The sequence below is a fragment of the Opisthocomus hoazin genome, chromosome Z (assembly GCF_030867145.1).
Source record: "Opisthocomus hoazin isolate bOpiHoa1 chromosome Z, bOpiHoa1.hap1, whole genome shotgun sequence".
Lineage (NCBI taxonomy): Eukaryota > Metazoa > Chordata > Aves > Opisthocomiformes > Opisthocomidae > Opisthocomus > Opisthocomus hoazin.
The window spans coordinates 79,872,652-79,899,374 of NC_134454.1; the positions used below are offsets into that span (position 1 = coordinate 79,872,652).

General features: G+C 51.2%; 1 protein-coding gene across 6 annotated transcripts in view; it reads right to left on the reverse strand.

Annotated features, from left to right (window-relative positions):
* Positions 1 to 26,723, reverse strand: part of CNTFR (ciliary neurotrophic factor receptor) — a 213,335-nt gene that overhangs the window by 175,386 nt on the left and 11,226 nt on the right. The window contains exon 1 of one of the 6 annotated variants that reach the window (XM_075411631.1): positions 11,957 to 11,975. The exons of the other annotated variants lie outside the window; for them this stretch is intronic. The gene's annotated coding sequence lies outside the window, so the exon portion shown is untranslated. Of the gene's footprint in view, positions 1 to 11,956; positions 11,976 to 26,723 lie in introns of those variants that run through there. 6 annotated transcript variants of the gene reach the window in all.

Here is a 26,723-nt window from a genome sequence, read left to right on the forward strand (position 1 = left end):
CCAGCCCTGCCTTCCCTCCTCTCTCTAGCAGTGCTAAGCCAAGGAACCCCAGCAGCCCCTCCGAGATGGGATGGGGCTCAGCTCCAGGACAAATCAGGCAGCACTAGCTCTGCTGCTGTCAAGCCCTATTCTAGGAGAATAAAAAAAAGAAACATCAGCCTGGCATTTGAGACGATCTTCTACCTGCGGACAGGAGACTGAGCCCATCGCTGCACACAGCAGAGACAAGAGAGAGGGTGTTTAACCCTCCTCACCTGTCCTGATGCCCTATTCTGGCAGCAGATGCAGAACTCAGGACGCCTCACATACTGCCTTGTGGTTTTGCCCCCCCTTTGAGGGTCCCAGTGGATGACCTGCAGCAACAGGCACTGTGTGATTCAAGACACCAAGACACAGGCACACCAGGGACAGGGACCAGGCCACTCTCCCCTTTGCCGTGACAACGGTTCAAAAAGGTCAGGCTTGCTTGTAGCTGTCTAGGGAGGAAGCTAATACATTGCTTTTAACCTTGCAACCGTCTGCAGGGCATCAGTCAGCCACAGATCTGTCCTCTGCGCCTACATCCTCCCATGCACCAACACCCACCACAAACTGCTGAGACCTGAGATGTTGGGAGCACGGCTCTGCTCACCTCCCCAGCCCCAAGGGCTCCCAACAGCAGATCCCAGAAACCTCCTCTTCCCCATGGCAGCTCCTCCGTTTCCCAGCACATCCCTCAACCCTCTGTCTGGCTCAGTACAGAGCACCCTCCCTGCCACATACCGCAGGCAGGAGGGTTTGTCCAAAGGGCCAGCACTAAAGGAAGTGCTGCTGCCAACCCCCAGCCTCGGGACAGCCTCAGAGCAGAAGGCTACAGAGGGAAACAAGCCCTAAACCCCAGGGCCATGGGCACATTCCCCCCCCCTCCACACAGTGCAGGTGGGGAAGGGGGTCCAGGAAAACTCAGGGGGGGCCGCGGAGGCTTTTGAGCCTCTGCATCCTCTTAAACATCCCCCTCCATCCCAGGACCTGGATTCCTGTTTGATTTAAGACGCAAATGGGATCGAGTTTAAAGGTCTCAGCCTGGCCCTTGACTCCTTGGTGGGAGTCTGTCCACATCACAAAACCACCAGACAATTCAGCCTGACTGACAGCCTTTCAGGCAGAGGGGCCCGGGGCTGGAGGGAGGGGAGGGGGCCGTGGGTCAGGGCTAAGGGGGGGCGGCCGGAGTCGTGCATGGGGCTGGGAGAGCAGGGGATGGCTGTGAGGTGGGGTCGATGCCCAAGGTTTGTGCTTCCATGGAAAAAATGTTTATGGGAAAGGATGAGAGAGGCTCCAGCATACTCGAGGGATGCAGTTCCATTTAACACAGGCAACAGCCAAACTGCAGACAGCACATGCAAGGGGAAAGACAGAATTGGTTTAATGCACCTTTTCCCTAGGTAAGCGGATAGCAGTGTACACCAGAGAAAGCAGGGAGGTGAGGACAAGGCAGACCGGGGACCCCAGACTCAGAGAGAGGAGTTGGGTCAGTGACAGGCAAGAGCCAGGAGGGATCAGGGATGGGAAAGCAGGCAAGCAAAACCAGTGCTCAATGACCCTGGGCTCAGCCACTGAGGCTGCAGTGAAGGCTGAGATGGCAGCGTGGAAGCACACACGGGCACACGCCCTGTGCCCAGCAAAACCCAGCCCAGTGAAGGGACATCGCCAAGTTTCCCCTGCAGCAACAGGCATCATCCTCAGAACAGCCAGCAGAAGAGATGCAGTGCTTCCTCATGTCCTCCATTCTCTTCCTGCTCAGACCCCAGCTTAGGAGAGCGGGGCACAAGCCATGGCTCCCTCCAGCATGGCTTTTGCCCCTGCACCAGGGCTGACACCAACACCCTCCATGGGTCTGCAGAGCCCAGCCTTCAGCTCTATGTGGCCAGCCCCCTTCCAAACCCATTTAGACTGCGAATTCTGGGAGAAGGTTCCCTTAAAAGTACTCTCACCTTGCAGTCTGGGTCAAACATGTTTACCAGCCCCTTGCTCAAGAGGACACAATACACCTCTGCACTAAGCTGAGAACCATCACTTGGGGAGACCAGGCAAGGGAATGTAAGAAGACTACAGATACTTGTCACACTATCTTATTTATCCCCTCTTCTGCACACAGGAAACCCCTTCTCCTACCTTTTTTTCGCCCCCTCCTTCAAATAAAAGGGAAAAATTTTAAGCTGGTGCTTTAAAGCACAGCAACCGCCAGCCCATCTCCATGGCTTGCCAAGAGAGCAATTCATCCTCTGCCTCTATTCTGCAGTAGGTAAAGCCCCCCCCCTCGCTTTTGTTCATCTCCCCGCTCTTTTGTCTGGCCCTGAAAGCGTTGATCACTCCTGCATGAGGAATGTGAAACTGATGTGATGTGATAGGAACAATGCTCCAGCCCGGCTCCTCACAGCCACATCAAAGTCTCCATTTGCATGGCTTCCCCTCGCCTGCCTGTCCCCCTCTGCCCCCGGCCGCGCTCTGGCTGCTTCAGCGCCTTCATTGTCCTCACTTCGAGAAGCAGCCTTGGCCTCCTGCTAAAAGGCACTCGATGGCCTCCCCATGCCTGTTACCGCCTCTGCTTGTCCATGGGAGACGGCACCCTTGGGCAGCATCTGGCTGGCAGGAGAGGCGGCATCTGCAGGTGGCACTGACAGAGGCTTGGATGCACCAAGAAAATGTCTCTGCTAATCCCACTGCTGCCTGGTACTTGCTTCCAGACGGATGCTTCTCCTCGTGGCACTGCCAGGCTGGGGTGGGGGATCTCAACAGAGGGATGGAGAGGTGAGGAAGAGCCGATAAATCAGGAGGTGTCGGGCAGCAGGGCCCCAGCCCTGCTAGAGGAGAACAGGGAAGCATGTGGATGACATTAACATAAAAATTAGGACATTTCTTCCGCCAGCAAAGGGCACAGAGGGAGTCCACACTGAAAATGCCCTGCTCTTGCGGCGTATGGTGGAGGCAGATCCCTGCCTGTCCTTCTGGTCCAGGAGCAGAGACCAGGAGCCAGACGCACAGGGAGGACCCAGCAGTCAGGTACCACCACACCTGTAGCACCACCAGCCTGCGTAGCACCCTCGGGTGCTGGCAGCAGCATGGTGCTCAGCAGATGTGGTAAAAACCACCAGCACAACTGGATAAACACAGCTCTGGGTCCAGGCAGCCTTCTGCCGGGCTGCTGAGCCCAGGCACGCTGCCACCAGATAAAAATCCTGCTGCTACCCTGTAACGAGCAGCCACAACGCGATGCTAAGAGATGCCCTTCCCAGAGCATGCTTCACAAGGTGTCCAGCTTCTCCAGACCTCATCAGGTCACAGGCTTTAACCCAGGGCCAGCAAAGGAGGCCACCGAGAGAAAACAAACCCTTCAGCAAGACAGAGAGCCTCTCCCCAGTCCCAGAGCAGCTGGGGCTCCATGGCAAGTCTGTACCAACATGACAGCAGCTGGAAAGCGATAGCTCTCCAGCTCCCCAAGGCATCGTCTGCCTCCAGGTCCCCTGGGAGCCCCAGGCAAGCAACCTCCGTTTCTATTCAGGGGACAGCCAGGTGCCTGCTGCCAGGCAGGGGGGTGCTGACAGCACCTAGGCAGGGAAAGGGAAAGCCAGGCACCCCCCCATGCCACCTGGGGTGCAAGGGGGAGGCTGGCACAGGACAAGACCAGAGGAAAAAAGTAGTGGGACCACACAGAATTGCATGGCACCAAGCCACACTGGAAACAGGAGAGCCGCTGATCCCTTCGCAAAATTGAGTTTGGTGGAAAAGACAATACGCTGAGTTTACCCTTGCCACTGAGACCAGTGTAAGTGATTCCCTTCCATCCTTATCCTGAAGTATGGGACTTCCCCTTAACCTTAACACCAACCATGCTGCTGAGCCGATCTGTTGCTAACCTACACACAGATGCAGCCAGCATCTGTCTACAGAAAAAAGACACTTCTAGGTCCAGCCATTTCCAACACGGCAAGCAAGATCGGGGCAAATCAAGGCTTTGAGTCCAAGCACATCGCCAAGTTGCACCTCATACAGCAGATCAGTGATCCAGAGGGACTCCAGGTGTTTTGACTTCAAATGCATAGAAAATGCAAACCAACTGCCCAAGAGCCATTTCTGGATTATCAGCCCACAGATCAAAATACTCTACCGGTTACCGGGTAGAACGTACGGCTCTAATGTTAAACAGGCACTTCTTCAGCACCCCCCAGGCCACCTGTACCCAAACTGCCTCCCAAGTCTTGAGAGGCCCTGCCTCTTTCTTCAATTTTCACTTGGTTACTGCAGCCCCCCTATTCAAGCCCCTCTGCTCTTCATTTCTAGCTGGAGTTCAGCAGCCTGCCAAGGGATGCAGCACTGGCAACCGATTTATACTGATGGAGAATACAACTTCTCTTTAGGAAAGTAAATAGAGCTACTACCAAAAGGCAGAGCACTTTTTTTTCCATTAATGAGCATGTTTCTGCCTCGGTGCTTACAGAGGAGGCAGGACAGTCAATGTGGAAGATCCAAGCCCACCTTCCTAACACTTTGGGTCAGGTTTGCAACACAAAAGCACTCTGCTGTGCACTAGACATGGCCAATGTCAATTCCGGTTAGGAAAGAAGAATCTCTGCTAGAGGAACATGTTGGGGTGTGATTAAGGAGGACATTTCATTCTGGCATTTGGATTTTTCCCTGCCTAGCTGGTTTACCTTAGGATAACACCAGAGAGGCTGTTTTGCTGCAGCTGTGCTCACGTACTAAGCAGACCCCCCAACAGCTCTGAAGCTCCTTCACCGGGTTGTAGGGAGCACAGTGCACTCAACTGTGTTGCCCACCACTCTCCTGGGCTCCCATCTGGTCACCTCCCCAGAGGCCAAATCTCAGAGCCCCCCTCTGTGTCCCCAGGAGGAAAAGAAGTCCCCCTAGCCCAGGAGGGAAGGCAGCACCAGTCCTTTTTGGTAGCTATAATGGTGCAACAAGTGGTTTTGCTCAGAGAGACAAAAGCCTTCAGGACACCAGGACAAGAGCCTTGCTCTTGCATTACTGGCAGCAAGCCTTTGCTGAGGAGGTAACAGATGAGAGGACACTAGCACACCTCTCCAGCGCTTCGTCTCCCCAGCCCTCCACACAGCTGTCAGCAATGCAGTGTAGGTCCCATGTCAGTGCTTCAGCAAGAGCAGGGAGCAAATGCTGAGTGCCAGCAGGGGATGAAACGCTGCTATCCCCACACAGTGTTCACCAGGGAGTTTAAATCCACCCCCTAAAAGGTGCTGAAACACTGGAGAAACTTGCCCAAGCTGGGCTGGGTACCACTCCTCCCCTGCAGATCAGGCACCAGGAGACATCCATCCTCTCCCTTGCTCTACTCACTGGCTCCCAGCCACATCCAGCACCTGGTGCCGAGCACATGAGATACTGCCTCTTAGCAAACCACATCCAGAGCAAGACCCTCAGCTTGCCTTAGGCCTAACCCAGCATCACAGCCTGCTGAACCTCAGTGGTATCACTTGAGCTGACCCCAGGCAGGCACTCCTAACCCTTCCAGCGTGCATACAGAGCTAAAAGGCAGCAAGGCAGCTAAACAGAGTGGCCCTGCTTGCTGCATAAGATTGCCATTGGAGGCACACCATCGGTGAACAGGACCTTGAATACAGCTAGACAGATGTTGCTTCAGTGCTTGCTAATTCGCTGTCCCTAATTCATTCCTGGTTTCTGCAAGATACAGTCAATTCTTGACCAACCACCACACATGCATGTTTCTTTGCTTTCTATTCGGCCAGCAAAATCCATTTACCGTGCCTGTCTCATCCGGTTTCTGTCAAGCCTGCTGAATTCTCCTTCAGTGAAATAAGCAAGTTTACTGTAACACCCTCTTTTGTAAGAGCACGGCTAAAATGACAGTCTTTCTGGTGCCTGACTATTTCCCTTCACAGCAGGAGCTAAACACTGCTTGTTTTCAATTGTGAACTGTTCCGACTTCTTGAAATGCATGAAAGTACCAAGGGGGTCAATTTAACTGGGAAAGAGGTTTCTAAAAGAGAATATTTATTTACCTTGCAGTTTGCTGTAGAGAAGTTTAGGCTAGTAATTTACTAGCCAAGGATGCAGGGGTCTCTGGGTGAACACAAGAGCAAAGAGACACAGCTCAACACCTGCCTTGTCTAGCACTGGCCATGTGGAGCCAGAGAACAAATTGTTGGTTGAAGGTTCCAGGTTGCAAAGCTCTGCCCTGCTTGGTGGGTCTGGGGGAGGCAGGGCAAAAGACGCCCCATTTGCACAGTCCAAATTTTTTGGCTTTCGCTGATAGAGCCACATGCCACCTTCGGGCCTTGCAGAACATGGTCCCAGTCCTCTGCAGCACGTCATTTCCACCACAATGCACCTCCTAACGGATTCACAGACTGAGTTTGGGGCGGGACAGAGTGAACAGAAAACCCATATCTGTTCCTCCCACACCCTCTACTCCTTCCTTATTGCTTTTCTGGTGACACAGATCTATGGCAAAGCAGCGACAACGTTACTGGCCCTGTGCTATACGCTGCCAAATAAGTAGTATGAGAGTCAGAGTGACCTTTTTATTCAAAAACAGCTGGAGAACCAGACAAGTTGCCATCCGCCAGCATCTGGAAGACCCACACTAACTTCTGCCCAGAAGTAGCCACCAGCAATCCCAGAACAGAGGAAGAGTCCCCAGGGATGCACAGCAAAGAACGAGACCACCAGAGAGCTCTCCTCCCATCCCCACTCCTGCCTGAGCAGGACAACTGCACATCTGGAGCCAAGCAGCTGATGGGAACCCAGCATGGGGCACACCGAGCTCTGCACAAGGAAACCTGGCCTCTGTACTCCATTTGCAAAACCCTTGAAGCCTGATGCTTTCAGCACAGGAAACGTCCAAAGTCCTTACATTTTAGGGCTGAATTCCACCCCCCCCCGCAGTAGCCTGCAGTTTTCATTTCTCATCCTCTCAGGTTATAGTTTCCTTGCACTCTTTTCACATCCTTGCTATTTTTTTGGCAGCTCCTTAAGTTTCATTCTCTTTTCCAAGTTACAGGAGCTGAATTTAAGACTTCTGCTACTCCTTCCCTGCTCATTAGCAGACATAAATTAAAAGCAGAATTAAAGGGATTATTTGCAATACCACTTGAGACACCTTCAAGCCTCTTGCTGCTTTGCCACGTACTATGAATGCTGACCTACCAAGGGATTTTAGGTCCAGACCTTGACAAGTGTTTATCTACATCCTGTTAGGTAGGTTTGGGGGAAGAGCTCCCATCCTTCTCAGAAGCAAGATAATCTTGAGGCTTTGCTGGAAGCTTTCAGTTCCTGCAACAAGTTTGTTGCAAAAGAATTTCCACCTGCTAAGATCTTTTGACACTGAACAGCAGATAGTGATCCATTTGCAGAAAAAAAGTGCAACAAATGATTATTTGTGGTTTTTTTCCACTTTTCACGGAATTCGGGTAGGATGTTACCAGACCTGCACAGGAAACTGAGCTACTGCCTGCAGGCCCCTGGTAAGCTATGGCCTCCCACGGAGACCACAGCTACAGTGAGCCAAGGAAAAACACTGCACACCAGGCTGCTGCCAGGACCAACAGCATCCTGTTGACTTCTACATTGCCAGGAACCAAACAACTGAGGACGTGCAAACTTTTATTGCTATGCTCTGCTGCACCTATCCCATCCCCTCTGTGATCCTGTGTGTCAAGGAAGAGGCTGAGAGTGATGCTGGTTGCTTCACACTCAGGACCTGACATGCGGACATTAGCACCCAGAAGCTCAGGGAGATCGTCTGAGCGCAATCAAAGCTATTTCTGACATCTCACGTGATGCTCACAGGTACAAACCCTGCTGTCACCATTTGGTTGGGACAAACCAGTGGACACAGGGCTTGCAGAGCCCTGCCTGTCCCACGTCACTGTTCACATCCCGAGAGTTGCGCACGGACCCAGGCCAGATGCGAAACTGAGCTCAAGTGTCCCAGGAAGAAAGGGCTTGGGACAGAGCACCCAACCATCTGTGGGAGAAGAACAGCAAAAAGGACTGAGCATGTGTCACAAGATATTCTACCCCAGCTGGTCACCGGAAAAGAGCTGGGAGCAATGAGGACAGAGCACAAAGCCAACAGCTCAACAACTGTCAGCTCAAAGCGCCAAGGCACGGCAAGAGCACACAGGCCATCACCACTACGTAAGACACCACATGTTTTGATCTCTCCCCAGAGAGAGAACCTCTTCCAGCCCAGACTGTTTGTGTATTCAGCTAATTTTGTTGCCTGACTTTCCACCTACTTGCTCAGCGGAAAACCGATCCTCCCAAGTAATCATCACTATTTCATCCCTACCCTCAGACACAAGGCCACAGCATAAGCAAATCCCTGCTCCGCTGCATCAGTTGCAAAACCAGTGTCACAAGGGCAACTGGCTCCCCTTGCCGTGTCCCCTCCGCTGAAGCTCCTCTCCCAGTCTGAGCACCGTGTATGCCACCACAGCCAGAAACTGCAACCCACTTGTTGGTCTACATGAGCCTCATATATCCTAAAATGCAGTTCCAAATCTCCTCCGTGGCTTCTACACACAAGTCAGGCTGTTCAAGGGCAGTGGTATAACTACGGGGAAAAAATACCCTGCATACTGCAGGGAGCATCCTGAACAGCATGAGCTCAGTATTAGCTCTTGCTAGAGCACAGCGAGACTATTCCTGGCTGCTGCCTCCAGTGCTGGTGCCCGCACTCGCAAAAAAACAAAAAAAAACAACAACAAAAAAAAAAAAGGTTGTGGAAGTGGAACAGCTTCCAAGAAGAATTAGGAGAATGAGTCGGGAACTGCAAAACCTGCTGTGCAGCCACAGGCTTGAGTGCTCAATTGGTTCGACTAAGCCAAGAGACAGTCAGGAGAAGACTTAATTGCCCTCTGCAATATTATGAGTGCAGAGAGAAGATATCTGCTGGCAGTGGGACACCCCCCACCCCCCTCCCATCTGGGGCTGCTCAGATCCCACACAGTGAAGGCAAAGGAGACAATTCAGCTTGTGGGTCACTGTCAGAGGGCAAACAAACTAGCCTGGGGTGGGAAGTATTATGCTCAGGTCTCGGCTCCAATGGCAAACCATTCCACCCTTAAGCATCAAGCTGTGACAGAGGAGGGCAGATGAGCAGTGGAGACGTCCTGGTACCCCTTCCTCCAGACCAGACACAAGGATGAACAGAAGAGAAGCCATGTAGCAACACCAAGGGCATCTACTGACAGCCCACCCCGACATGTCTCTCTGCATCTTCCTTTAGCTCTCCATTTCACATGCAAGACTCTCCAAAGGAGACAGCCCGTGTTCTCACTAAAGACAGCCAGGCCAATGGTCATTTGGAAAAGCAAAAGCAGATTACGTTGTTTTTAAAATGCCAGTCAGCTATCCTCACTGGATCAGGAAGAGGATCAGTTAGGACAGACCAGCAGCCTTAAAAGGTCAGAACAGGCATCCCATGTGCTTCTCCAACACTTTGAATTCTCACTGTCCTTTCATTCCTGCTTCCATACTGAAACCATTTTCACCAGGGAAGCTTTGCATCAAACACTGCTCTAAAACCCAGCTGCAACACTGAAAGCTGCTCTCCGCTCCTCCCTCCAATTACAGTGTTCCCTTCACCTTTAAGGCAAGGCTGCCCAGGATGCCAGCTTGAGCTGAGTAATAAACGGCGCAGGCCAGCCACTGCCAGTCTGGGGCTGTAATCCCATTGCAGAGCTGCATCCTGGAGAGTCAAATTGCAAGCCGAGAGAGCGGAGACATCACACCTCTTCCCGCAGGGACAGCATCTACCTACTGGGAGCCCATCTTGTCCCTCAGGCTGGTACCCACCCTGCACTGGCAACAGCCCTGGCACCAAGCTCCCTCTTTTTTTTTTTAAAAAAAAAAAAAAAGTAAAAAAAAGTAAAGGGGGACAAGTTATTTACATTCAAATCACTCATTCCCCTAATGCCCTGAAGAGCATTTACTGAGGTTAGCTAAGCATTTGAGATGCTTGCAGAGTACCCTCAAGCTTTCCTTAATAGCAATTTCTGTAAAGTCGTCTTTTGTTCCCAGTCTCCTCCACACCTCTTTGGGCTTTTTTAATCTTGCTAAAGACACATATAAAGAGATGGTGAGGATCTCAGTCATTTGTAAAAGGAAAAGAAATTGGTGAGAAACCAATTCTATTTAATAGACCTATTGTCTCCCTTGTATTTTCTTCTCCCTGGCAGTACTGTGAAAAAGCCTTTCTCCCTCCTTCAATCACCAGCTGGAAGGGCTGAGATCATACAGTTCAGACACCTCCACATCATAACTTAAAGATTTATCCTGTTGTATTCAAAAGGGTCCACCCCTTCACACTCCTCTCTGGCATCCAACAGGCTTCCTTGCATACATGACAAGTTTTTAAGGGCTTGACCACACTTACCTGTCCCCCCAGAAATCCATATAGAGCACCATTGTATTCTCCTCCATCTTACACCCCTCACTGTTGCATTTTGCTTCCTGAATTTCTTCCTTTCCTGGTTCTTTCCCCGATGCAATCATCCAGGGCCACTTCACATCTCCCATAACCTGTCATTTGGAAGTCTTTCTACTTTCTACTTCAGTTTCCCCAGGTACTGAATCATTGACCTAAAAATGCAACTGTGCAAGGTATTCTGGGGATACAAAACTGCCGACAACCTCCCAGCAAGAATCCTGCCTCAGGGATTTCTTACCCCATGAGAGTCCTTCACTGCTTCATCACGGCCTTCCCATCACCTTCTCCTGAGGGCAACTAGAACCAGCAAAAAATCTTTTTGCTCTCCAGACCTGTCCATACTTGCGATGCCATCAGTCAACAGCAGCCTCCCAGGCTCGCTGCATCAGCCAGTGCAGTGCCAAGCCATCTCGTCCCTACCATCCATCCATTCACGCTCCTGCCTCTGAGGCATGCCCAGCAAAAGGCCCTGCCTGGAAAGATTTACAGCCTACGCAGACACAGCAGGGGGGAGGGGGCAGGTAACATCATCAAAAAGAAAAAAAACCTCCACCCAACTGGTCCAGAAAGAGGAAGACAACTAGCTGCAGGCCACAGAGCTGTAGACCATGCCGCAGGCACCTTATCTCTCACTGTCCGATGCATTAATTTGCAACCATTTCTGCAGGACTGGTGGAGGTTGGAGCGACCCAGTTCAAATATCTTTGCACAAGCATGGCTTTCAGGCATCAGTGCAAAGAAATGTCAGTGTGAGAAGGGAGGGAGGGAATCGGACTTGAAGCACCAGCCAAGAAAAGGCTTTTTCAGTTTTGCATGAACTCTACCCAGCCTTCACCTTCAAGGGCACTTCCTCCCCCTGCCACAAGTAACAAGCACAGATAATTGAAGGAAAACATCATTTCCCAGAGCACTTCTGATCCGTATTATCCATGCTTATTACAAGCTGTGAGGCTCGTTCTGGTCTCCACCAGCTCTAAGCAAACAGGAAAGACTGCAGCACAGGGACAAGGGGCAGAAGAGCTGCCAATAATGCTACAAACCAAACTGAGCCACTTAATTGCTCTTGAAGGACCTGTAGCCAGGGACACACATGGGCTTGTACTCAGGTCAGGACATCAAAGGCCCAGGGTCATCTGCACAGCCTAAGTTTCTTCCTAGAGCTTACAGCCAAGCACGGATTGAACTGGGCAATGCTGGAGCACCAGAGGCAGAGTTCAATTCCAATCTGCCTGTTGACTCGCATGAGTTTTGTGCTGCCATCCTCCAGACTGCCTCCTCTCCTTGGCAACAGCACCCTATTGGTCAGTCTGAGAAAAAGAAGAGTTGGAAAAGTATTTTTTTTAAGCTTTGAGGTCTTTTTTGCCATTGCATGAGCACAAGCAAGCTCTTCTCTGCTGCTAAGCGTTGGCTGCTTCCACTCTGCTACTATGGCTGATTGGAGCCTCCCAGGAGGTAACTGGATACGCATGTGGTCCCCAGGCCACTCACCGTCCCAACCCTGGTGTCTCACAGCTGCTCCTCACCTAGAGGATCTTCAAAAAGATGTTCAGGGACCACATTTCACCAGCTGACTGCAGAAAGTCTCTATGCTTCACAGTGCTGAAAGTTGAGTAGAGAAGGCAGCATTAACAGACATTGAGGAAAAAAAGCAGCTAAGCAGGAAGACTTCAAAGGAAAACTTTATTTTGGCAGCATATTCTAGGTCCCTTTTCCCAGAAAAGTCCTGAAGAGAAGACCCAGAAGAGATGCTACACATAGCCCATGTGATAAAAAACAGACAGCATGTATATATAGCTTTAGCCTCAAACAGGGAAGCAGCAGAGGTCTGGTCAGTCTGGACACAGGGTAAGCTGCATCGGGGACTATCCTCCAGCAGCACTGTTTTCATCTGCCGGATGGTGGCACGCACAGTTCTGGAACCACCACCCACCTCCAAGGCAGCTCCTGCAGCCACTGTGCCAAATGCTGAGCATTTGGGACAGGTGGGGAAAGAGCAATGGGAAGCAGCAGTGACACGCTACAGCAATACACAACTTTCCTTTCAAACAGCTTCACTGCATGCTGAACCTGGCTCCTGCTTGCTTAATATTCACCCTTATGCAGAAATCATGTCCCACTCACCCAAGCCTCAGCTCCCTCCCCTCTTCAGCCCTTCTTCCCCCACCCCACCTCCACTCCCATCAGGGTCAGGAAACTCTCTGGTTCAGCATCTTCCAAGTGTGATTTATACCATCTCCAGCCTGGTAAACTATAAGCATAACTGGAGAGCATCCAGGACTGCAGGAAGCAGGTCTGCCCTGGCAAAGACAAGAGACAGAGGAAGAAACTGGATGGGAACTAGATGGGCTCTTCCTTCACCTGGTGCCCCCACCCCTCTTCTGCAAGCCTTGTGATTTATCTCTCTCTGGACCATCTCCACAGGAACCTGGTCCATTACGGAAATTAAAATGAGCTATTGCCAGCAGCTGGCAAGATCAAACCCTCAGCACGCCTGCCCCCTCCAAGCAGAGATGGCAGACACCACAGGGCTCGCAGCCAAGTGCATGGGAGCAAGTGCCAAGAGAAGCTCCTGCAATGCACCCTGATGGGTCATCAGCTTTGGAATCTGCTGGCCAGTGGCACAGCTCAGAGGGCAAATGGGATATCAGTCTGAAGGTGGACCCTGGCACAGCCTGGCTTCCAGGAGTGGCTGAGGGCAAGCATGGACCCCCTGTGCCATTGCATGCAACCTTCAGCATGAGCACATCCAAGGTGTTAGAGAGACTTCTGAATGCTTTAACACCAAGGGACTGAGTTTGGGGCGAAGGGCAGAAAACAGCACTTTCCCTTCTCTTCACAGCTTCCTCTACTAGAGAAATATCCCTAGTATAAAGATGCCTGAATCAGGGAAGGATTCATCTCCCAGGTTGAATAAACATCACAGAAGGCTGGTGGTTGCAGGTACACTAGAAGATATCATCCACCAAGAGATCCTTCCCTGAAATAAAGGCTTCAGCTTCACACACACAGAGCGAGCCACAGGCAGCCCAGAAGAGGCAGCTTGACGTTTCATTGACCTTAAACACAACAAGGTCATCATCATCCCTCAGGAAAATCTTTTTCCCCGGCATGTATTTCCAATCGGTAACATAAGACCATTCAATCCTGAAAAGGTTTGTGCTCCAAGCTGGTGACAGCTCGGGAGAAAGCACAGAAATAAATACATGTGGAAGCATATCAGAAGGACTCAAAGTTAGCAAGGCAGGGACAAACTTCTCCCAGGCATGATGAGCTCAGTCAGGCATTACTGACTGAGACAAGAAGAGAGAAATGCAACCCATGCTAGGAGGGGATGGTTTCCAGGTGCTGCTCTCCCTTCCTAGCCCCTTGCAGCAGCGTGGAGCTCCCCAGACCAGCACTTCTCATCCCAAGACATTGAAGGCAGCACAGAACAGCCCAAGCGCAGCTGTGAAGGCAAAACCTCACACCCACGCAGTAGCACTTGTGCACACCAGCAGCTATTGGAGAGAGCACGTTTGTAAGCAGAGAAATGTTGCAACACTTCACAAAACAGCCCACGGATGTTTGTTGAAAGAGGCGAGGTGGCCCTTAAAAGTCAAGGAATGCTGTCCTGAAGGCTCAGATCCTCACAGTGAAAGCAAGACCAGGAAAGAACGAAGCCTCTTCGCCAAAGTGGCCTTCAGACTTCCACTGCTTCTCTGATGCGGCACAGACACAGGTGACCTACACACACTCTGGCTTTAACAACAGGACAAGGTGTCCTTATGCATCTGAGCACCAAAACAGGAACTTGTTCCACCTGAGGTTCTGATAGACTAAGCTCTTGTACTGCCATAGGCCAGATGACAACCAACCAGAAAAAAAAAAAAAAATATCAGGCAATAGTTTTTTTAATTCATTTCCTGCAAACGGACTTTTTGCCAGTACTTTCCATCACTTAAGACAAAAAAGTTAAAGTTACCATCTGGACAGTCACAGTGCTGCCTTGCTGACAATCAGTCTAATCCATCTGATTAGAAGAGGATTTGGAAACAAACAGTAGGGGAGATTTCCTTCCTTCCTTCCTTCCTTCCTTCCTTCCTTCCGCAGCGTTTCAAAGAAACCTGCTTCATGCTCTGCCACAAGGTAACCTTTTGCCAGGTTGCCCTCAGCCCAACCTGGGCATAACAGGGCACCAAGAACTGCGTCTAGGGCCAGAGATCTAATCCTTAAATGTCTCTGAAACAGTCCTGTTAAAGGGATCACAGATCCTCTGCCCACACCACAGCAACATCCTCCTGCAAATCACCTGGGAGAGCCCAGGGTGACACTGGCCCTGGCTGGATTTGAGCCCTGACCTCCCAGTCCCCCTCCTGACCTCCCCTACTCTGCATTGCCACAATGCTCTTGCTCCTGGGCATGGGGAACCTGCCAGCACTGCTGATCAGCTGCATGATCTGTTTAAGAGGAGCAGAGCGAGGCACATGAAACAGATCCTTTGCAGTCTGTGTCGTTCCTTTCCTGTTCTCCCAGGCAAGGCAGCAGGTAGCACGAGGTGAGCTTAGCCATGCCTGTGCCCCAGGGAAGAGTGCTTGGGCCAGCAGATTCAGGGAGGAGGGCACAGTCGGGCTTGCTGACAGCCCACGCTCTTCATCCTCCACCAGCAGGAACGACTGGGCAGCCCCACACAAGCTCCTCAGTTACTCTGGATCAGCAACAAGTGACATTTCACCCTCATCTTCCCATTCTTGCCAGTCTCCTAACAATCCACTCCCTAAATAGCTCTGAGCATTTCAAAGAACAGTACAAGAAACAGGAGAAAATTTAGGTTTTTATCCTCCTCCCTTGCCCACCTGTACAGCATCTCTTGGTCAGAGGCTGCAGGTCATGCAGCCTCCTTCAGTTCAAGGCAAACAGAGTGCTGTGATTTTTAAGTGACCATTCATGACCCAGAGTTGCAGGGTGGAGGGAGTAGATGCGGACCTGCATCTTAAGTAGATTAGATTTTGTATTACACTTGCATGGAGAAAGCAGAGAAATCCCCCAAGCACTTCACAGCCAGCTGTAATAGCAATGTGCGAGACTTAATAGCATGCAGGGAACATGATTTTCACCGGCTGCAGTCTGGCTGCTCAGACCCTGCCTCACCCGGGGGAGCATGAGCCAGCAGGTACTTGCTTTTTTCTAAGGAAAAAGCTACAACCACTCAGCTTTTGGTTAACCAGACATGTAGGCAAACTGCTACCAGGGCTGCAACCCACCACATCTGCAGGCTAGACCTGGGTGAGGGTTATCCTAACCCAAAAGCACTGAGCAAGTCTGCCATGACCTGCACAGGTAGCAAGAGGCTGCAAACAGCTTTCTGCCTGCAGCTCAGTAGTACAGGCCTTAGAGCAGCTGGGTAGCAAGACCCCAAAATGCTCCCATCTGCCTGAGAACCACTCCCAGCAAACAACAACAGGCACATGGTGAAGCTGGGAGCTCCCAGCATCTTTCCTGCTGCATTTCCTCAAGGCAGCTCATCCCTGCTCTGCAAACATCCTCACACATCCCTGCTTGGGCCAAGAGCCATGCTCTGCAGCTCAAGGGCAAGCAGAAGGTAGAAAGCCACAGTTGGAGTAGGACCAGAGCAGGATGCTCGCAAATCAGGCTACAAATGCCACGCGGGCCATGCTGCTCCAACTGGCAAGCCCCTTGACATGCACAAGTAGCCTCATTGTCTCCCAGGGACCTGTGCGCTGCGTTCAGTTTACAGCTTATGTGACAGGAATGATAGTCACCACCAGGACAGCTTGCAGGAAGTTAAGGGTATGACAGATCCCCTTGGTGTGTCATGTTAACACATGAAGGCAGTAATGAACACCCCATCACCAATGGATTAAGACTAGATGATCAATCTAGTGATCATAGCCTCCCTCCAGCCCCAGCACAAATTTCTGCAATGCAGAGGTCACCCCAATACTTCTTCCTGGTGATCAAAAGGGCACTGCCAAAGGTTCACCAGAATGGGTGCTGCCGTTTTTGCGGCTTTTGTTTTAATTTAGAGTTGTATAGAGAAATTTATGAGGTATTTTTCAGGCTGAGATGTTGACATTTTATTTTCCCAGTATGAGAGCCCTCAGCGCTTTATTGCCAAAACATAACTGAACAAAGCTCCGAGAAAGAGCCGGGAAAAATCTCAGTGAGATGTGGCTGAGATGTGCCTCATGGCTGCAGCACAACTGCCTGGCACATGCACATGAGACCACAGAAGCAACCTACACTCGGCTGCAGCCACTGCCTTCCTGCAGAAACAAGCTGATCTTTCAGCCATCACACAGCAGCACTGGAGATGTGCAACCAGTTGTCTGTGGCACAGCATGAAACACCTGCCTGGAGACACCTGATGAGGCATGGCCGGGCAGAGAAGGGATGAAGTGTGAGGCTGGGGTGCACAGCATCATGCAAGATGCCTCATAGCACAGAGTCTTGCTGGAGGATACCTTGCAGCTGCAGGACTGGAGATACACAAGCACAGGCTTTGCACTGCTGAAGTGCGAGGCATGAGTGTCACACTCAGCCCTTGAGAGAACCCAAGTCCCCACAGCAGGAGGCAGAAAAAGCCAGTGGGCAGCAGGTCCCTAATTCACAAATGGCCAGCTCTTCACAAAAGGTATAGCAAGCAGTGAGATTAGTGACAGGAGGATGCTGCGGGTGGTCAAGACTTGCTTTCTTGAATCTGTGCAGTTGGACAAATTCACAGCAGAGAAAAAATAAATCTCTTTACTTCTGGCTGAAGACATTTGACCCACAGGCTGTCAAAGGCTGGAGCTACACCAGTGCACGCTCACCCTGTTCTTGTGCCTTTCCTTGCGTGTCCACTTCTGTCCACTGTCAGGGACAGGACCCCAGGACATTTGGCCGTACTGATCAAGTCAGGGAATAAGCCAGCCTGAAGCATGCAGCAGGAAAGCACTGGGGCAGATATTTGATACACATTTGCAAGGGCTTTTGACAGGAGCAAAGAAAGAACATTTTAAGCATTCCTTTCAGCCAGCACACATCTCGGCCCACAAGACCCCTCCTGGGGTGAGGCACAAGAACAATCTTGCTTTCAGATCAAGGGATCCTTTGTCACCCTGCTGCAAGCCATTTGACCTTCAGAGTCAGAAGCAAGCTCATATCGAAAACGGTCTGATGGGCCTGGGTCGGGAGCAAGCCCAGGCACTCAAGAAGGACTGCAGCCCGGCTGCCAACCCCAACGTCTCAGCAGGGAGATCAACAGACCCTAAGCCTGAGAGCTCAGCTCTGGAAACGCTTGTTTCGGCTCAGCACATTTCCTCCAGCAGCCAGACACAGAAGGTCACCCAGGCCAGCATTTCCATTTACAAGAATATCCTTGCCAAGAAGGAACAGACCCAGGCCAGGCTGTGCCAGGCTGTCCAGAGAAGGCCTAAGCCTTTGAAATAGAAGCTAGCCTTCATTTCAGCATCTTCACATTTCTTCAAAGTGCAGCAATTCCAGACCCCTCTGCTTTGAGGATAGAGCCTACAAGAACCTCTTCGTTCATTTACAGCTCTCCCTCCAACTGCCCCACCTTGAAAATGTGGAGCCCTCTTCCTCACACCTAATTGCAAAGGTATTAGTACAGAGTATAGCACTTTTGAATGACACACCAAGGAGACAGCTGACCTGCACGCAGGGCAAGAGCCAGCACAGCTTCTGCCCCAAAACTCACCAATGCGCAGCCTTTTGAGCACTGCTTGCTAGTGACAACACAAGCTGCTCCCCACACCAGAAACATCTACAAAACAAGAATTGACACGAGCAGTTATTGCTGCCAGTCATCCTACCCACAGCCATGCTGCCAGACATAGCTCTGCCCACAGGCTGTGCCTCCTGCTCAGCACCACGGCAGGACCACAGCGTCCACCGAGTCACTGCAGTGCGCACCCAGGCTCCAAAACTCTGTGTCTTCTCCTAGCCCTCAAGGTGCTGGGCCCCAGCAGAGCATCTCACACCAGTCAAAACTTCAAATGCATGCCTCAGATGTCAGTACACTTGCACTCAGGGGGTGCTCGTTGGTGCAGCAACATCAGCAAAGGCACCGAGCCCTGGGACAGGGCTCATGGGTGTTGCAATCACCCAGCTACCCTGTTTCCACACTCCCGGCACTGCCTGTCACCTGGGGCCTCGAAGGACACAGGATAACACCGGTCCTGCCAATATTCTCCTTCAAACCTGCCCTGCAAAACCTGAAACCATGACAATAACAATAACAGTTATTACAAGGAGGCAGGAACAAATTTGAGCATCAGCCACCAGCCCTAGGGGAGTCGCGGCTATATGGAGGGACACTGCAGAAAGCTCATCTTGGACGGTGCCTGGATCAGCATGAGCAAGGCACACGCTGGCCCGCATGCCAGCTTCTCCAGAAATGGGAAACGTGTGACAGATGCATCGTGCTTATGCAGAACTGCCACCCTCGCTCCCGCAGAGCCCTGTCAGTGTGTTTGCATACAGGCACGCACTTCAGGTCCGCACACACAACCCTCCCAGACTACCCAGGCACCGAGGTGTTACAATACACATTTAACTAATTCAATAACAACAACAAAAAAAAATTAGGGCACACAGCCTGTGATTAAGGAGAATTTCTTTCCCAACATGCTGGCAACACGCCTGCAATTAGCAAGCCCTTGATTCTCTGAATTCCCCAGAGATCAACAGCACCTGATACCAGCATGTCCTTAGGTCTTTCATAACACAGAAAGCTGCTCACCCAACCCCTCTGTGTTTCAACACTGGTGAGATTTTTCACACCTTGCAGCTCAGAAACACTTAAACCTCGGACACCCTGATCCCAGCTCCGCAGGTCACACCAAATCCACCGGCGTAATTGGCAGCACAGGTGGGCTGCAGCTGATACAAGCCAGGGCAAAAAGAAAAAAAAAAATAAAAAAAATCACTCTCATTAAAAGGAGCAAAGCTGCGACGGACGCTCGATGCAATGGAAGGAAAATCGCTTCCCACACCGGCTCTGTCAAGCCAGCGATGGGGAGGACTGGAAAGGCAAGAGCTAGAGCAGCCCTCCCGCTAATAAGATCCCCCAGAAATGCAAACGCTGGCCCAAGTAGCTGCAGGACAGGAGGCTGGGGAGAGCCAGATGGCTTTTCCCAGCAACCAACCCCGGCTGCCATAGGGTTAAATCAATGCATGAAGCTATTAAAGGGGGTGGAAATGTTTTAACATGGTTGAGTGAAATTCCTCACACTTTTAAGTCGACAAGGAACCCCACTGGGGCTTAATAGGCTAACACAACCCATCCCATTACAGGTCGTTAACACATACAGGAGCCTTGGGAAGAGGGGCAATTAGGGCTCTCCACTCACCTCTGCAAGAGTGACTCCCACCCCGGCTTTGAATTCCACTGATGGGGAAGAGGGATGCAAGAAGGGGCCATCCCCTCCTCTGCCCCCTGCACCTTCTCCACCTGGAAAGGCACAAACAGCAAGAGCATGCAGCAGGCTGAGCTATCATCAGGCTGAAGGAGGAGAAAGTTCGTTCCCAGGGCAAGGTGCAATGCACAAACTTCCCAACTAAACCTCCTCTGCTGAAGGGCATCACTCCTCCCCACTTTCCTCCCTCCTCTTAGCCCTGTCCCCAGACTCAGGGCAGAGAAGCCACCATGCGTCATGTATCTGGCAGCAAAAACAAGGAGATGCCAACAAAGCATCTGTCCCAGGGAAGCACTCAACTGCTCCCCAGAGGCTACAGTGCAATGCTGGAATTACTGCAGCCCTCAATTTCTGCCCTATGGAGTACGGTATTTCCAGCCTAGAAATAAGGTTAAGACTCCTCAGGAACTTAAGAATAGGTATATACCAGTTATTTTCCACTGGCAAGAACACAGTAACTAAAGCACAGGTAGAAGGAGCTTCAGAAGGAAAAGCAGAAAAGATTCATCACATTATCCCTTAAACTATCAGGTTAGAGCACCTTGCTCGGCTCTCTTCCAGGCATCCCCAAGGAGGGCAACCACAGCTGTCAGCACGGTGGGGTGAGAGCCCTACAGCTGCAGATCCGGAGCTAAAAATACAAGTGGCCCATAAAAGTGACTGCCAGCTTCTCCCACACTTGCAGATCGATACAGCCAACTCTGGGGAAGGTCTGAAATACCCATTCGCTGAATAAATTCTGCAAAGTCAGAAGACAGATCCAGAGCATCAATGCCTTGCTCATCCCAGAGCAGAGAACAAGCTGCAAATGGCTCCAGGTGGCTGTGGATAGGAGAGAGAGACCACCACTGAGGGAGGGTGCCTGGAGCAGCCCCACAAAACGTGAAGGCCTACACGCAGAGTGCAGACAGTCTTGGACAAGATGATTTGGCAAATTAGGATTTTACTGTGGTAGAGTTGCTGTTTGTTTTTTCTTCCCTCCCATCAGAGGGTCCAAAGGTCCCAAAGGAAATATAATAAGGAACAAGACCCAGTGGTCTGCTTCCCTCAAATATCTCTTCTTTGGGCATCCAGCCCTGTCCACAACCCAAACATCCCCACCTCTCACAACACGTGCAGCACACCAGGGCTTTGGTCCCTCACAGATGGTGTTTCACCTCCTTGCCCGTCTCAAGAGCAGGGTAAAATCATTGCAGCAGTAGCATTCACCATGGACAGTAAAGCAACTCTGGACTTTGATCAGTCCAGCCAGGACTCAGCTCCAGACCTCTGCTCTACAGGCAAGCACCTGCCAAACATTAAGGAGACCCTGCAAGGTCCTGTGCAGCCTGCTGTAGGTGACCCTGCTTCGGCAGGAGGGTTGGACCAGATGACCCACAGAGGTCTCTTCCAACCACGAACATTCTGTGATACTCACAACTTTTTGGTGGCTGTGCAAATTAAGTTGTAGCAGTATCAGTCTAACATCTCCTCATGGAGACCTAACTGTCACTTCCAATTCAGCCTAGCACAAGCCAATTTCCCAGTTCTCTCTGCAGATGCCTCCACAGCAACTATACACCCATTCTGGCCATCACCTGCTCACCACGGTACCTCCCTGGCCCAAAGACATCAACCATAACACTGCTCCACCCAACTCTTCCAGGCTCCCACTTTCTCACATGCCCATCACTGCAGCTGCCTTTCCTTGGGCGAACAGGCCCCACTCAGATCCCACCAGCCTCCAGCTGCAAATACTCCCCTCTCTGCATCCTTCTCCAAGTCCCTTCACAGGATCCCCTTTCCCCTGAAGGAAAACGTTACTCACCACCTACAGCAAGGCTCCGCAGGGTGCCCACAGGACAGCCTAGCATTCATAGACAAGCCACTTCATGCTTTGCTTCCATCATCCTGATAAGGAGTCCAAGAAACACCTACAGAAGCATTGCCCCAGCACCAGGTTTGCTCTGATGCCTCAGAAGTGACCAAGAAACCACGAAGCCATTTGCAATCACCTCTATTTCCTTTGCCCCACATGCACCAGGGCTGGTCTGCACCCAAAGCTACCTATGCTTGTGCAAGGCAGAGAGCTAGCAGCACAGCCCAGCACGGCTAGGCTATGCCCTCAAACCAGAACAAGTTGCAAGTTGCTGACTTGCCCCTGCCTCTGGCTGGGGAAGGTCAGAAACATCTGCAAATCACTGTGGAGACACACACACAAAAATATCCAAGCAATTCACTGTCTTGCTCTCCCCTTGCACGGAGACAGATCCATCTGGAAGGGACCTCAAGGGGACACCTGGTCCGTGCCCAATCCCCCAGGAAGGGCTCTTGGCCCAATCACCCCAGCAGGCAGGACTACACTAGGAGAAACCCAACCCCTTCCAGAAGTCCAGGAGAGAAGGTGCAGGCCCTCCGAGGAAGGAACGCTCAGACAGGCAAGACCAGGGTGAGCCGAGCCTGCAAAGGGTCCAGCAGGTCTCATGGCGCAGGCAACCCTGTGCCCTCTGCCAGAGCTAGAAGACAGCACAAGGGCATAGACTCTCTCCCAGATATGCCACCCCCCCCCCCCCCCCAAGGAGACATTACCTGGTCTTGTATCATCACAGATGTTCAATAGAGATGGAAACCAAGACAAGAGTATTCGAAGGGAACCTGTTGGAGAGCCAGGAGCACTGCTCTAACCCTTCTTTTGCCCTGCTCACATAGGAAGCAGGGCAGTGCGGCCAGATCTGCCCACACAGATGCCAGCACACCACGGGGCTGCCCGAGGAATACAGAGCGCTTTCCTGATTGATCCACAACGCATTTGTTTTGTGTTTCAGGCACCAGCAGGCCTTATTTGTAAGATCATGAAACTGTCTGAAGCCTTACAAGAACATGCCAATTAGATGCTCCAAACCCTCTGCTCAGCAGAAGGTCAAATGCGTGGTGCACCATCTTGCTGGCACTCAGCTACGTGCTTCCTGCATCAGTCGGGCTCCTCCAACAGGGTGTCTTCTGAGGGGGGCTTAAAACAGCATCCGCCACTTTGCTTTTATGGTGCACAAGAAATTGGCTTACAGCTGGGAGGGGGGGGGGGGGGAATGGGGTGTTCAAACAAAAGTTGATTTTTTTTTTGTTTTAAACAGGCAGGCCAGACATGTAACAGCTTCCCAACTTCGAGCCGTTTTGATCCAGCCAGCCCCCTCTCCGCCAACTTCTGGCAAGAGACAGGCACAAAGCACCAATTAAATAAAGACGAGTTATGCTTTTTCTGTCAAGCAAAGAAGAAAAAACGTGTTGGGGGGGAAATGATGCAGGGGGGAGGGGGAAGAAAAAAAAAAAAAAAGAATCCAGCCCTAGAGTCATTTTGCTTTCAAAACAAGCTGTCAAGGCAGCCCCACCTCCTCCCATCTCCTGCAGATGAAGAGCAAGGGAGCATCCACACGCCTGCCGCGGACGCGTGGCATCAGCCATCAGACCACACCGTCAGTCACTTGGCACATCAGGCGGAGCCGTGCCCTCGTTCTCCCTCGGGCATCCATCAAAGCCCGTGACAGGGAGTGAGAGCAGCAGATTCCTGGCGAAGATGGGCCTAGCACAAGTCCCACCAGCTCGGCTGTCAGGAATCCCCACTTATGGGCCATTTGTCTGGGGAAAAACACAACCCAAGAGCAGCAAGGGCTCAGGGAACTAGCTTGTCTACCCACATCAGCAGCTCACTTTTTCCATGGCAGAGACATGCACAGCTGGCGCCAGCATGAAAACACTGCTGCTTCTGCCATGTAGGTTACCAGGTTTGAAGTCTCCCTGCACAGCCAGCAGCTCTCCTGGCTCACCGCCGAGCTCAGGACGGCAAGCTGAGGCCTTCCCCCATATATTCCAAGCAACTGCTTGGTTCAAAGCAAGGCTACCTGCCGTCTTACTGTACTGCTGAGCAACCACAGCACCCAGCATGGACACAGCAAGCTCTCCATCACTTTGGGCACTACCGGCTCCGAACCTACCCCAAGCACCTGCAAGCCGTGCCCAGATCTCACCCAGCAAGCAGTCCTGAAGCCGGATGGATTAGAAGATTACGAAGATCCCCCCAGACTTTGTTTTTCACATGCGATTGAGGAAGATAAATAGCAAGAACAGCCACTTCTACGCGGGGAAAAAGGGAAGGCATTTTAGCAGCGCACAAGCACCAGTCCCAGCTTTGCCTCCTTAGCAAAGTCCCATTTGCACAGCCTGTTGGTACTGATTAGGGCATCGGTTTCACTTGCACCTCTTCCTTCTTGGGCGCCCTGAAAGCAGCAGCTAACAGCAGCGAAGTCACCCCCAGGAGCTAATGCATGCTCTCATTTCAACGGGGTGGCACTCATGCTGGGCTGACCGCTCCCAAGGAGGAATACCCTCTGCCACATTAGCAGGGAGCAACGCACAGCCTGGTCTTCTGGGCTGGGTCCATCCCACAACTAGCATAGATGAGGCGAGAAGAGCATCTCTGCTCCGATTAGGTCTGCTTGGGCTGGCAGCACACATTCCGGCTTCCTAGCCAGTGCCTCGCTCATTAGCATGGGGTCACTCAGCTGCAGTGGGGCACAAGCACCACTTGGCTATTGCAACACCACTCACGTCCACCGCTGTGGAAGTGTTGAATTTCCTTTAAGAGCTCTGAAGCTCTTGGTTTGAATTTAAGAGAGAGAGAAAAAAAAAATCTCACAAAGAATTTCAGGATCTCTGTAAACATACCAGAGGAAGAAAGAAAGTGAATCTTTGAGCCTCTTGACCTTGACAGTGTCCTTATAATTACAAGACTATTTATTTTCAGTTAAACCCTAACTATTGAACAGACAGTGTCAAGTTGTTTTTTCTGAGCAGGTGATTATCCTGCCCGACTAATCTAATGAAAATTATCAGGAGGCTACTGACCTCCTGCTACACACACTAAATAATGCACAAAGCCTCAGGATCAGACAGGCAAATCATAACCCTGCCTTATCTTATCACTTTCTATGCAGCTCCAGGCTTGTTCCACTCATGTTTGGCTGTGTTAGCCAAATGCTATCTCAGTGGCAACCACAGCAGAGCCAGCCCTGAGAACTGCACAGCAAAAAGTTACCTCCACAAGATCTATTTTTTTAGAAGCCAAGAGCTGCAAGTAGCAGATTTGTTTAGTCTTTAAGATGCTGTCTGGCTCCTGAGCTTATAGCATGAGGTGGTGGTCCTCTTGCATTAGGCTTTAGGAAAAGCAGCACTGTCCTGCTACTTTGAAGAAGGGTACAAGGAAGGCAAGGTCTAAAAATGGGGTGGACAAAGGGGTTCATTGCTCCAGACAGGAAAAGCCACTCCTTCCATGCCGTTTCTCCTGGAAACCCCAGGTTCTTCCTCATCCTGCAAACAAGGCTGCCCACCCCCTTTGGAGAAAGCTAGGGCAAAGCAAGAAGACCCAACACTAGGGCATGCTCCATCCCCAGCCCAGGGCACACAGTGGAGGCCGGAGGGTCTCCACTAGTTATGTCACACTTATTGCTATTCCCCTCTCCCTCAGGGGAGACAAACAACAAAAACAGCAGCTGGAAGAGATAAAAAAATACAACTGGCAATTAAGGAGGCAAGACCTAAACAAGCAGCTAGGAAAAGAGTTATCACATGCTCTCTGTAAAGCCTCAGCTTGAGCAGTACACACAGCTAGAGAAATAGATTGCATAGGGGTGACTTCAAGCCTAAAATCAGTTTCCACTTGGGAAGCTACAGAGAGCTGCAAAAAATTACTGCTAAAGGACAAGCTGACTGGTTTTTATGGCATCTTCTCCCAGTATGAAACCGCAGCTATGACACCGCAGAGTAGACGCCCCTCTTACCCAGCCTGGCTTCGTAGCCTCACCCTTATGTCCTCATTGCCTCTCAGTCCTTCAGAGTCCCTCAGTACAGGAGTTCCCACCTTACCTCCAGTTACTGCTGAGCTTCACCATGCAGCCCCTGCAAACTCCTCCAGCCCCAACAGCATACCCCTGCCCTGTAGCCCTTCCCCTCCTACAAACCTCTCCCCGCCCCCAAAACACCTGATTCATCCTCCCACCCTGGCTACCATGGCACTGGAGTCGCTTTTCTCCAGCTGGAGAGGTGCTAAGCAAGACACAGATGGACAGGATTTCTCATCTTTTAAATGGCCAACTCCTCCCCTCTTGCAAACTTTTGGAATAAGAAGGGCAAACTGCCTGCTGCAAAGTGAGCCGAAACAAAAACCAAGGTGGGTTTAGGCATAACAGGAGAGAGAGCAAGAGAAATTATAGAAAGACAGGCAGGAAATAGCACAAGATTCAGCTTTGGGAAAATACCAGCTAACACATGCAAGGAAAATGATCCATAGCAGAGATATTCAAAGGGAAGCAGAAATCTGGGAAAAATTAATGTCCACAGCAGCAATTGCGGGGGGACAGCGAGCAGGCAGGGCTTTGAAACCCAGCACTACAAAGACAAAGACTCTACCTCCAGCAGATTCCACCTCTGCAGAAGGGAGGACATGCTGCCCTGCTGCTCTCTTGACATGGCTGTGCCCAAGAGTGACTTCAGAGAGACGATCTTCAGCCTGAGGGAGCCCGGTTGCACCATCTGGGCACATTATGGCTAAAAGGATTAACTGGCCAAAACTCAGCAAAAGGAGAGGTCCTCTGCTTTTCTCTCTCCCCTTTCAATTTGAGAAAGCTGTGTGCTGTTGAGGCATCCGAGCTACTTCTGGAAGAAGTTAGAACAATAATTAGATTCCTCCATCTCCTAGCCTGGGTGACAGGAGCAACCTCAGGCTTCTGGTTGTTGAAGCCAACACTGTAATTGCTTGTGTGACAGCCTTGCTCCATCCACATGTGCTGACTCTGCCCTTAAAAGCAAAG